The sequence below is a fragment of the Periophthalmus magnuspinnatus genome, chromosome 15, assembly GCF_009829125.3.
Source record: "Periophthalmus magnuspinnatus isolate fPerMag1 chromosome 15, fPerMag1.2.pri, whole genome shotgun sequence".
In the NCBI taxonomy this organism is placed as follows: domain Eukaryota; kingdom Metazoa; phylum Chordata; class Actinopteri; order Gobiiformes; family Gobiidae; genus Periophthalmus; species Periophthalmus magnuspinnatus.
The window spans coordinates 7,738,474-7,751,630 of record NC_047140.1 but is presented as its reverse complement, the minus strand read 5'-3'; positions in this window follow the sequence as shown (position 1 = coordinate 7,751,630).

Genomic DNA, 13,157 nt, shown 5'->3' with positions numbered 1-13,157 from the left:
CAATCTATATAAAACATACAGAGAGATATCAGTCTGGATTTGCAGTACAACAATGGCAGAATAATTCAAATCAGGCGAATTTGAGATTAATAGATTGCAAACGTCATGCTTAGTGGAAATTTCTAACACTGCCAAATATAGACTTCATCATTACACCTGGAATATATTAAAAGCATGCAAACCCTATGGGAAATTGGACAATGAAATGCCTGTACTGAGAGAAATCAGGGGTCCAGATTTTCTTATTAGATAGTAGAAAAAAAGTAATAATGACATTTGGTTCAATACAGAGACAATATGGACTCCCACACTCCCACTTCTTTAGGTGTCTGTGTTATGTGTTGGACAAATACACTTAATCTCACACACTGATCAGAAAAGTGAACTCAGAGCTGAACTCAGAACAGAACCTAATCCAAACGTCATTGTCCATGTGAGCAGAGGGACACATATGGGCTTGTGGGTTTGTTTAGCTCTAATTATTACTTAACACACAAAAGCACATATACTGGTCCCAAGGAGAGGTAGATTTGTGCACAGGCTGCGAAACATTTGTGTGCAGCGCTACAAGCTCTATGAATGAATGCTTTTTGAGGCAATATTTCTGCCACAAAACTGGTGTATGCAAATGAGAGTGAATTGCTTTTGCAGTGGGCCCCTCATGAACGAATCAGATCTTAACATTCAGGCTTGGTGCAGGGATCAGTCTCTTGAGCATACAGATTCTGCTCATGGTTGCGTGAATCGATTCAAAAATGTATATTGTTTTAAGACAGCACGGCTAGTCTGTGACCTTTGACAGATGCAAACCAAAACTGAACCTACTTTTTGGTCCTTTTACCCACACACTATCCACGCAGTAAGTCCAGTGGATCTGGTCACTTGGGGTAAGATATTGGAAAAAATAGTGATAGTTTATACATCCCAAGCCAACTCAATCTATACAAAAATAAATAACAGGCAAAGGGTTCTGTATTTAAGGTTTTTTGCTAACCTAGCTCACGACAGATTGATATGTGGAGCACTCTAAACTGAAAGCTCCACACTCGTCGATCGGGAAGAAGCAGAACATCATGACTAATATTTGAATCTGAGTGCTTACCTTCTGCACATTTGAACAAAATAGTGTGACTTTTGGCTAAGATAGACTGTAGTACTGTGTTGCCATGTTTGTCTTTGGCTCCTGCACAGACCTCAGTGCTGCTCTGTGATTGGTCTGCTGCTGCTGGGTGAATTTGAACATTACAGTGGAAGTATCTCAAGATGGATTATTGTGAGTTTGTGAACATCCAGAGAATACAAGGTTAGGTTCGTACTATTAAATATTAAAATGCACGGTTTTACTTTGACTATTTATCATACAGGACAATATGACCATCGTCTCCATCTCAGTCACTTATAGCTGAGAGAGACCAGGGCTGTGTTTGGGTCCCTGATGGTTTGTTTTTTGTGTAGAACAGCAGCAGATTTCATAAGGTGCAGGTTTTGTGGATGAGTCATATATTTTGCATTCACACTCTTTGTGTTTATGTGTTTGTGTATTTATAAGTAAGTTTTATTGTCAGGGCCAACTTAAAGCGCCTCGAGTGCAGTTATTCTTTTAAAAGACAACAACTTCATCCAAAGTTTGTGATTTCACATTTTTCACATTTTGGAATTACTTAGAAGAACCTTGGCTCTGAAAAGCTACGACTTCTTATTATCATTGTCAGATAGGCCTTGGAGTGAAACATGCATGAACAACAGCACTTTACCAGGTGTAGGGAGGAAACCAAGGGTTGTTGTCATGGAAACAAGAGGAGGTGGACAGATCTGATTATGGGCTGTGATTATCAAAGCTTTTTTTAAAATCCAAAGGGTACAGGCAATGTTGACATAAATTAAAAGTTTATTTTATTTGTACCCATCTTTTTTCTTGTTTTAATTATAGATGGTAGACTAAATACTCTGAGGTTTTGAGAACTCTTTGATATTGTCAATAGTTCACTGTATATTGATCAGCTCAAATGGACACACCAGCAGAATCAATTAATAAGCCATGTTAAATCAATCATGACCAATGAAGAGATCTATTCTGTCAAAATACGGCTCTCAGTCAATTCACTAATAAAAAGTTCATGTATCTCTTATGTCTCCTAAAGGTGGACTGCCACACCAGTTTGTCTCGTTGATGATGTTCTTAGTACATGTCTCTTAATGTGAGTGCAGCGGGCTCGTCTATAGAGCTGACCTGTAACTTGCCCAAGTGTAACTACCTGCTTGTGGAGTTTTTCATGTTTCTCCCCGTGTCTGGATGGGTTTCCTCCGGGTACTCCGGTTTCCCCATCAACCAAAACATGAACGCCCTTTGAGACAACTGTTGTTGTGATTTTGGGCGTTACAAAAATAAATGAATTGAATTGTCTCCATGGAGAATGCCATACTGTGGAAAACTGTTGGCAAAGCAATAACATACATACATACACATACAGAGCACTCACTGCCAGCTCAGGCCTCATTTTGGCCTACGTGCTCAGAGGTATAATACTCCCTACAATAGAAGTATAGTCAGACTGGACTGGACAGTACTATCACCGTGTGCTGAGGGGTCATGTCTCCGGGTCCTGGATCTCCTTCTCCAGCGCTGTGCCTCTTCTCTTCAACTCTCGGGCTAATACAATTTATTCTTAACAATCTCCATGGAAACAATTGCCGGTGCAAGTTGTAACAGGGTTTTTCAATGTCAGTGCTCCTTCTTGTATAAATGTACCAAAATATACTTTTATCTTTTAACATTGTGAGCCCTGATACTTGATTGTATAGAGCAGTCCTTATATGGAGCGGCTGGCGGTCGAGTCCAGCACAGAGTGAGGTCACTGAGGTTGTGTCACGCTGAAATACTCCCCTCCGGAAACACACAACAATGGAGCACCTGACGCACTTCAAACAGCCGCGTCTTCTGCTGTGTGTGACATGTTTACTATGGCTCATTCAAGGAGTTTGTCAAGTTTTTGGGAAGAACAATGTCATTTCCTTAAGATTCAAACTGGGAAAATGCAAAGATGTTATGACTAAAGATGCTTGTTTATCTCTAGATCTTCAGTCTGACGCCCAGCCAACGGAGCTATTTCTACATACAGCTACTCAGTTTTCTCTTGAAATGAGTGCAGATTTAGAGTATTTCTGATTCATAATGTTCCACATATGCTTTCTCATTTTAAAAGGAATTGTAAGTGAGATTTTAAATCCCATAAATATGACCCATGTGCCAAGATAGAGATGTTCAAATTCTGATTTATTGTTAATTATAAAACACTGGTCATGATGGCAAGTTGTTCATGTTTTCATTTGGTGCTTTGTTTCTCAAGAGGTTTATCCAATCAAAAAGCAGAATGAGCCTCACATGGGTCTTAAAAATGGTTAAGCGCGCAAAATATGGCCCTCCACATCATTTTATGTGGCCCTCGACAGGGTAAATTAAAAGGTATGATGGTCTTAAAATCTCAATTTATCAGGAGATTACAGTTACACAGCCATATTTTTACGTTTAGGCAAATGTATATGTAATATTTGTAACTTGAATAAGTTATGAATACAGAAACAGTTAATTAGCAGGTTAAATAATTAGTTAGATTTGTTTTACATTTGGCCCTTTGAGAGCAGCCATTTTGCTAATGTGGCCCTCAAAATGTGTTTGACGCTCCTGCTTTAAGCCATAGAATCTATCAAATACATATCCCTCTGAAATTAGCCAGATCATAATATAATCATACAAACTAAAACATTAACAAAAATAATCACTACTTAAACCCCAGCACCTGCAGCCAGTCATGAGTCAGTGCTAGTGCAGCCTCTGCAGCTCAGAGAGTGAATCTTGGAGGTTCTGATCTTTCACATGAGGCCTGTCCATAAACTGAGGATGAAAGAAACTTGTTTGTGTCTCTATCTGCAGATTAAGGCTCTGGACACACAGGTTCAGTTGTGATTTTAGGACCTATTTTTTAACTGTGAAAGTGCAGTACATGCAGTTCCTTTAATCCAATAAACCTGACAAGAGTTGTACTGTAAAATAGGACTGGAAATAATTGTAACTATTCTGGTCATAATATAAAATCATAAACATAGAAAGTGATTGAAATGATCCATATTATAAGTTGTTTTTATATGGCTGTTTGTGTGTGATTTCATGAAGCTGGCCATACACTTAATACACAAGAAAATCAAACATGGTAAATGGTCACATATTTACATAGGGCTTTTCCTCCTAAAGGCACTCAAAGTATGTAGGGTGACAAAGGGTGTTGTATTAGATGTATGTACAATATGTTTACAGGTCTTTCATCCATCTACACCAAACTTTTTCACTTTTATTTTGTATTGTTGTGCACTGTCCCTGTCCAAATAAAAGCAGACCATACCAAAGCTTTTTACATCAAGGAGCCATTCTTTCATTAAGTGTGGGTTAAATGTCTTGCCCAAGAACACAACAACAGCATTCATCTGTGGGAGCTGGAATCACACTACCAACCTGTGGGTCTGTGACAACTATCAGCGGACAAACACCAACTGAGCTACTGTCTTTCACAATTATTGGTCACAGTGCAGAAATCGTAAAATTGTGACGTTTCTACTCACTGAAATTGTCACTGTATGCCAGTCCCAGTATGCACAGCTGGTTTCGAGTGGTACAGCATCTGTTGTAAGAAAAACATCCTACATGACGAAAACCCAGAAGAATCGCTGTGTTCCTCCAGTACAGGCCATATTCTGCGCTCTGTCTAAGTGTTTTTACTGCACTCCCTCAGTCGCCCTGATTTATCTTTTCCAGCTATTTCATCCATTTTTTCCCTATTTCCTTTTTTCTCCCGCAGTGATTGGATTCTTCAAAATTGCCTTCGAATTTCATCATAACCTTCCCGCCATCTCCACACACACACGCATACTCACACGCACACACGCACACACGCTAGCACCAAAACTACTCTTCTACATAACAATCTTTGCAGAAACTGTTGAGAACGCAGCCAAAACAACCAAATTTCTTTGTTTGCTAAAAGCGGAGGAAATATTTATTGAGGCGTCTAAATCGACAAAAGCGCCGGGCGGAATGGAGAGATAAGACGGAGGAGAGGAAAATGCAAATGGAGAAGGCAGCGCTCCCCCCGGCTCTGACTAAAAAACACTCGCGAAAAGGCAAATTGATGAGCAGGTAGGAATGCTAATCGTACAACACGGCTCGCAGTCTGAACAGCGCGTTTGATTCAGCGCGCCGGAAATCACAGCTACCGTGAGCGAAATGGGAAAGATTGGTGCTTCTATTTACAGCGACGAATTTGGAACATTTACGAGTCAGGGCGTGTTTTTTCTTTCTTCTTTTTTTTTTTTTTTTTTTTTTTTTAACAGTTATTTTAAGGTGCAAATCATGAGTCGTAGAAATGTAAACAAAGACAGAATGCAATGTAATGCTAGTTAATCTCATCAAGTCAAATATTTGCCTCGGTGGAAGAGAGACGAAACAAGTCGAGGCGTTTTACTGTTTATAAAAATGTAAACGCACATTTTGATAGTGTTTTGCTTTGTCTGCAATGTTCCACACTATGATTTTTCTGATCTATGGAGAGGCAATCCCGCTCTTAGTAACAATCCACATTTTTTTTTAAGCAATAATGTTGCAAGACAGTTAAAGCCATACTGTGGCACACTGCAGGCAATAAAATCTCCAAGGAGACAAGCGGATGGTGGACCCTTACATAATGCACCTTTAGATACGTTTGCCTTATAAAAATAGTAACAAAACTGCAAAGTGAAGCGACTCTGGACAAAAGTACAGTAGGACTCAATAAGTTCTCTGTACTTCTGCGTACTCCTTTGAGCTCCGATATAAGGTACCAGGCAAACAAACTAAACTAAACTAATAAAAAGGCAAGGTAAAAACTAATAAAAAGGCACGGTATTGTATTGTTTCTTTTTATTTCATCAAGCACTTGACCCATTTTCAATGCCGCTGGGACGAGCACAGTGACGTGGTGGACCTTTACCCCTGGAGCTACAGCGACAGGTACCACGAGACTGTAGTGTTTTCAGAGAACTTATTTGGAAAGGGCATCTGGAGTAGTGATGGTGACGGTCTATGAAGTAGTCCATTATAGATACATTTAATACAGCGCTGTACTCTTTTAACAACGAAATGTACTTTTCCATAGAGAATACAGAGATGGGATTACAGTACTTCACTTCTGTGTGGATTCTTGTGTTGGTTCAGTGTTAATCAGTAAAAAAATCCATTAAAATAAAAAATAAAAAATATTTGGTTCTTTAAAAAAATTAGATCCGGTTCCAATCATTCACCTTATAGAACAGTTCAAAAGAGTTCACACATGACGCATCACTAATCGGAAGTTTATTTTGACACCACATGCCTGTTTCTTGTGTTTTTCCCGCTGAAAATCCTGGAGACGCTCCGATGATGCTGAAAAATGAAAACTCCAACCGATCCTTTGAGCGACGTGTAGCTGGTGTAGATGTCCGTGAATTGGGGGTTACTTTTCTGGTAGGCTGCCTGCCATCTGCTCGTCTCCATGGAGATGTAACAGCTTAGCCTCGAATGTTCCACAGTAACCATGTCTATTTTAATAAAAGCAGATGGGCCACAACCTAGATTACAGGTCAGGTCCATGGAAATGTAAGCTCACTCATGTTTTTTTTTTCTTTAATTGAATACACACAAGATAGATAAGCGTATGCCATACAGTAGAACATTGTAAACAAACAGGTAGCGGACCCCTCCACCAGAAAAGTGACACAATGCACCTTTAAAATGTTTGAATATTTACCATAATATTAAAAGCCTAGGGGCAAGCTTTAATTCTCATTCAGTATTTTTCGCAGACAAACAGCCCAACAGCCCCCTTGGCAGAAGTCATTGACAAAAGCACACATTTCACATACTAATGAGCTCTGACACCATTCATCAAACCTCTCGCTGCGTTTTATTACTCTCTATAAAATCAAATATATTTCGTTTTAAAGCTGATTTTCCACTTGTTTCGGGCTTTTCGAGGAAGGTTTAGTCGCGTGTTTCCTAAGGTCTAGTTTGGATGTGCAGAACAAATAGGAGGAGAAGGCTGCAGACACACACAATTACGGGCTTGATCTGTGTCAACTGGAGACGACATGAAAGTATGGCCTAAGTCTGTTTACTGAAGAAAAAACACAAAAATCCTGTGTCTGTTTTCCACTCTGATTACCACGCTCCTGATCGGCCAATTTTTCCTCTTTCTGTCTCTCCATCTTTCCCTCACGCTCTCTCTCCCTCCTTCTGTCTTCCTTTTTAACCTCTCTTTTTTCCCTCTCTCTCTGCGTTTGCCTCTGTTTGTCCTTCTTTTAATCTTTCCCCTTCCCTTCCTTTTTACTCTTTCCCTCTCCTTCCTTTCCCTGTTTGTCTTTCTCTCTCTCCCTCCTTTCCCCTTTCTCTTTTCCTCACTCTTTCTCCCACCTTTTTGTCTTTCTCTCTCTCCCTCTTTGTCTTTCCTTTTGTCTCTCCCCCTTTCTCTTGTCTCTCTCCCTTTCTTTGCCTTTCTATCCCTCTTTGTCTTTCCCTCTCTCTTTATCTTTCCCTCTCTTTTAATCTTTCCCCCTCTCTCCCTCTCTCTTTTCCTCTTTCCCTCTTTCTCTTTTGCCCTTTCTCTTCCTCTTTTCCCCACTCTCTCCCACCTTGTTTGTCCTTCTCTGTCTCTGCCTCTTTCCTTCTCTCTCTTTGTCTTTCCGTTTTGTCTCTCCCCATCTCACTTGTCTCTCTCCCTTTCTCTGCCTTTTCATCCGTCTCTTTGTCTGTCCCTCTCACTTTTCCTCATTCTCCTTCTCCTCCTATTTACTCTTTCTCTCTCCCTCCTTTCCCCTTTCTCTTTTCCTCACTCTCTCTCCCACCTTTTTGTCTTTCTCTTTCACTTTGTGTCTTCCCCTTTCCCTCGTCTCTCTCCCTTTCTCTGTCTTTCCATCCGTCTCTTTGTCTGTCCCTCTCTCTTTTCCTCTTGTGATGTAGATGTGTGTCATGTGTCTTTGAGTAAATGTGTTTGATCTGTGTCAGTGTGAGACATGAACCTGTGTGAAGACTCATCCTCCAGGAGAAGCCTTTGTTGGTGGATGAAGGATTATTACTCACTCAAGAGATATACTACATTTTCCACAACACTTTCCCTATCTCTCCCTCTCTTTTATTCCATCTTTCCCTCTCTCTCTCCTTTCCCCCCTCTCTCACTCCTTCCCTCTCTCTGCCTCTTTCTCCTCTCCCCCTCAATCCCTCTCTCTGCCTCTTTCCCTCTCTCTTCCTGTCACCCTCTCTCTTCACTTTCCCTTTCTCCCTCACACTCTCTACCTCTTTCCCCCTCTCTCTCTACCTTTCTCTCTCTCATCCACTCTTTCCCCTTCTCTCATCCCCTTCCCCCTCTCTCTAGCTCGTTTCCCCCTCTCTCTCATCCCTCTTTCTCTCCCTCCATTCTCCTTCCTGACTTCCCCCTATCCCCTTCCTCCTCTCTCTTACCCCTCCCTCCCTCTCTCATCCTCTTTCCCTCCCTCTCTCATCCTCTTTCCCTCCCTCTCTCATTTCCTTCCTCCTCTCTCTTACCCCTCTCTCCCTCCTTCTCTCATTCCCCTTCCCTCATTCTCTCATCCTCATCCCCCCTCTCTCATCCCTCTTTCCCTCCCTCCTTTCCCCTGCCTCTTCCCTCTCTCTTCCCCCCTCTCATCCTCTTTCTCTCCCTGACTCTGCCCTCTCTCTATCTCTTCCTCCTCTCTCTTACCCCTCTCTCCTTCCCTCTGTCATCCTCTTTCCCTTCCTCCTTTCCCCTCCCTGACTCTTCCCTCTCTCTCATCTTCTCCTCTCCCTCTCTCATCCCTCTTTCAATCCCTCTTTTCCCCCCTCTCTCACCCCCTTCCCCCTCTCTCCTTTCCTCTCTCATCCTCTCCCATCCTTTCCTCTCGCTGACTTTTTCGCCTCTCTCTGCCGCTTCCCCCTATCCCATCCTTTCCTCTCCCTGACTTTTTTCCCTCTCTCTGCCTCTTCCCCCTCTCTCTTCTCCCTCCCCTCCCTCCCTCCGTCCCTCCCTCTCCCTCCGTCTCTCCGGTCCGTGGTAGCTGCAGGTTGGTGCGTGTGAGTCCTGTTCATAAACAGATCCGTCAGTGGGTCGGTGCTCGCAGGGAGGACACAGGAATCAGCAGCAGAGAACAGCAGAGAGGAGATGGTAATTAGGACGAGCTGTGGACTTCACTGACAGCAGAGGACGTGCACTGTACAAACACCCGGCTAACACTGGTTTTATGCTAGCTGCTGTCGGCTAATATTCTTTTATTGTATTTTTAAAAGTATTTTTCTCCTCTTCTTATATTGGAGTGACATTTTTTCTCTTTTACTTGCTTTACTTGCAGTCGATGTCATCAACCTTCCTGGAGAGGGGGGTGAATGTGTTTGCTAACGTATACGTTGTGTCACCATGGTAACTGCTTAACTTTTCCGCTATAGACATACATGCAAAATCCCCCGCCATGATGTTTTTCCCATGTACTTGAGCTAAACTTGTCTCGCCTCAGTACAGATACATTGTATAAGCAGCTCTTGAGGTCAAAATAAGTCTGCTGCGTCCTGTCTGCATTATTATAACGCTTTTTAATGTCCAGTAATCAGGCACTGCACGTTAGCATGCTAGTGAAAAGTTACATATTGCCCCTTTAATGTTAACTGTTCAGCCAGAATCACACGCTTTGACAAAACTGTAAAGACGAGTGGGTCTGGAACTGTATCCTGTCTGCCCAATTTCAGAGGGAGTGATTGACAGGTGGATTAACCAATCAGAGAGATGCATGCGCCGTTCGGATCAAAACAAACATGGCGGCTTATGTTAAAAAACGAAACAGGACTGGGAAACAGCTAATTTCTGCAGAATCAACAATCAAAGCACCTTTATGTACCTCAAGTTAAAGAAGTTATACATTTTGTTCTGACTGATATGAGACTTTCCAGAGATGTGGTCTGTGTTTGAGAGACACATGGTCCAAATTAGTGGCTGTGGTTGGACCGTCCCAAGGTTTTTCACGCTCTTTGGTCCAGTCTCAGAGCGTTCTGGATTCAAACAGAATGTAGAAAGGACTGGCTGACCGTGCAACCTTTAAAGTAATTTGAACATATCATTTTGTAGTATTATAGGGTAATTTATGAGGTAGTAATACTGTTACTTGCATCTGTAACTCTTACCAGCGCTCCAACTGCCTTCTCCACGATGCATATGTCAGTTTGCGTTTTTAATTAGAATACAGTAACGACAGTAGCTCAGTTGGTCAGTTGGTCGCACTAATCCGAATGTTGGTGGTCTCTGTGTACTCTGGTGTATGAATGTGTGTGAATGGGTGATGGGTGAGTGCCTTGAAGGTGGAAAAGCGCTCTATATCAAAATGTCATGTTGCTAATTTCTGTTTTGAAAATGTGTCCTCGCACCAAATTCAAGAGTTCACATGAAAAGTGAAAAGGCTGCATATTTTTCATTCATTTTCATTAGTCAAAGTTAGTTTTTTTCTTAAAAGCCAAAATATCTAACTGGCACCAAACGTATTTCAGAGTGTTTCAGGTTTTATATCTAAATATGGAGTTGTTTTTCTTCAATTAGATAACTAGACTAGTAACAGTATTTGTATAAAAGTACATATTCCCTTCCAGTGATTTTCCTGCCTCCATCTATATTTGGCCGTTCAAGTATGTAATTTTGCTCATTTGCATAATTAATTTGGCATAGGTTTGACTTTGGATACAATTCTTTCTGGGAATAGGACCAGCTCGAGCAGGCACTGGCTTGTGACCCCTATGGCTGACTGGGTTATCAAATAAATTCAGTTTGTTGTGTAAAAATATTGTGCATTATTCTTATCAACGGGAGAACTCGTTGGTCGGTAAATATGGGATAGATAAGTACTATTGTGTTGTGACATTTTGGCAACGCTAACGTTTAGGCTAATCCGGGCATATGTACTGGACAAGTTAGAGCCAGGAGTAGCATCTGCCATATAGAGCATGGATGGTACTGGCCAAATGTTTAGACATTTTATTTGGATGATTCTTGATTCGTTGGTGCCAGCATGTGGACCATAAATGAATATATTATTATTATTTATTTATTTATTTTTCTTGTTGATTTTTTATGTGTGTGTGTGTTAAAGGTAGAGTATGTAACTTTCTGGCGTTGGCACATAACCTGCACATGTCCACGGAAATATAAAATAAAAAACATACTTCAGAACATTCTCCATGGAGATACACGAGTTTTATGTCATTCTGTAGAAGATTACAGCCAAAGGAACAACATTTCCATGGAAACGAGCAGGAGCAGGTCCTCCAGGCCAAATCAGAGTCAGGTTTGTGGATGCAAGCCCTCTCAATAATGATGTTACCAGGCCAGAACCACAGGCTTTGACAAACTTCACAAAAACGAGTGGATCTGGAGCTGTATCCTGTCTCCTGAGTCCAGAGGGTGTGACTGACAGTAAAACACATGGTCTGTTCGTGTCAAAATAAACGTGGCGACTTACACATAACAAAGAGGAAAAAAACAACACAGATGACTGAGAAACAGCACGGATTTCTGCAGAATCAGCAGTGAAAGCACCCAGCTGTTATAACTGTTATCTCTGGCAAAGGAGTCATATATTTTGTTTCTGATTGTTCTAAGGAATTTTGGAGGGGAGACATCTTCTACCTTTGAGAGACGTGACACAAAGCAGCATCTGTGATTGGACCGCCTAATGTCAGGACGGACGTTTGAAGCCCTAGACCTTTCTGTGTTCAAACAGAATGTAAGTAAGGACGAACAGGCAGTAAAGACAACCACAATCACACAGAAAACCCAAAGCAAACAAACAAACAAAAGACCTATTTTTACATAGGAGATTATTTTAAATTTGAGATAATTTGTCAATCCATAGAAACCGATGGCTGATCAGTTCTGCCAATATTTTAGTATATTTTAGTATATATATAGTTATTATGTAGGACAAATTTGTATTATTTTCCCCAAATTCTGTCATTTAAATTTACTTCAAACTCATCCACAACCCTGTTTTACTACCACCTGGATAAGAGAAGTGTGTAGTCATGTTTTGTGATTGTCCAAATAAAGCTTTATGCATATTTTTTGAGGCAGCTGTTTTTAAGATTTAAGGCCGATACTTTAAAATGAGCAAATATGAGCCTGAGATATCTTTCTATCTCTACTCAAGAGCTGCTTATGCAATGTATCTGTACTGGGGCAAGACACATTTTGCTCACATATATGTAGAAAATGTGATACAGGACCATAAAAATCACAAATCTGATGGTGTCTTTCTCCGAATTAGCAACAAAATTAGTCCGCTGAAAGAATTAAGACGTGAAACAAAACATGAAGGTATCTGTTTTTGATGCAACACTATAATTACAATATAATGCTGCAGTATTTTGACACTTCTGACTGAAAGTTTAAAATTGAATACGTCTAACTTGCACGATTCATTGCATTGTCTGAGCTGAGAGCAAAGCAATAAATAATACAAATATAAAAGTACACTCAGATTGGAGCCACAGTAAGTACAGACGGGTTAGCGTGTGTTAGCGTGTGTGGGTAACGGGAGAGGGGACCTTGCATCATCAGACGGTGTCGGGCTGGAGATCACCTGCTCTCGCTTCAAAACAGTTTAACCTTGATGTAGATCGCTGCGGATCAGAGCGGCACGCAGCCATCACAGACTCCTGACCTTCACCACCCTCCGCTCGCTAACGGGACAGGCAAGCTAACGTAGTGCAACAACTGCGTACTATAACGTCATCTATAGCACGTGCACAGAGGAGCTTTAAAGGTCCCATATTACACAAAATGGAGTGGGATTTACGCCGTGATATAATGTTACGTCATCAAAAACATACCTGGAGTAGTGTTTTGTTTCATTCATTCGGTCTGAGAGGGTTTTATTCTGCACTTTTCTCTTTTAATGTTAATTTTATGATGATTATTTATGTTTTGATTTCTTATTGTGATTTTAATGTCTTTCTTATTCTGTAAAGAAATTGTGCTATACAAACTTGCCTTGTCTTGCCATTCACAAATGTCTGACTAATCCTTTATTATTTGTCTACATCTCCAAAGCTCAAAATGCTCTGTTCC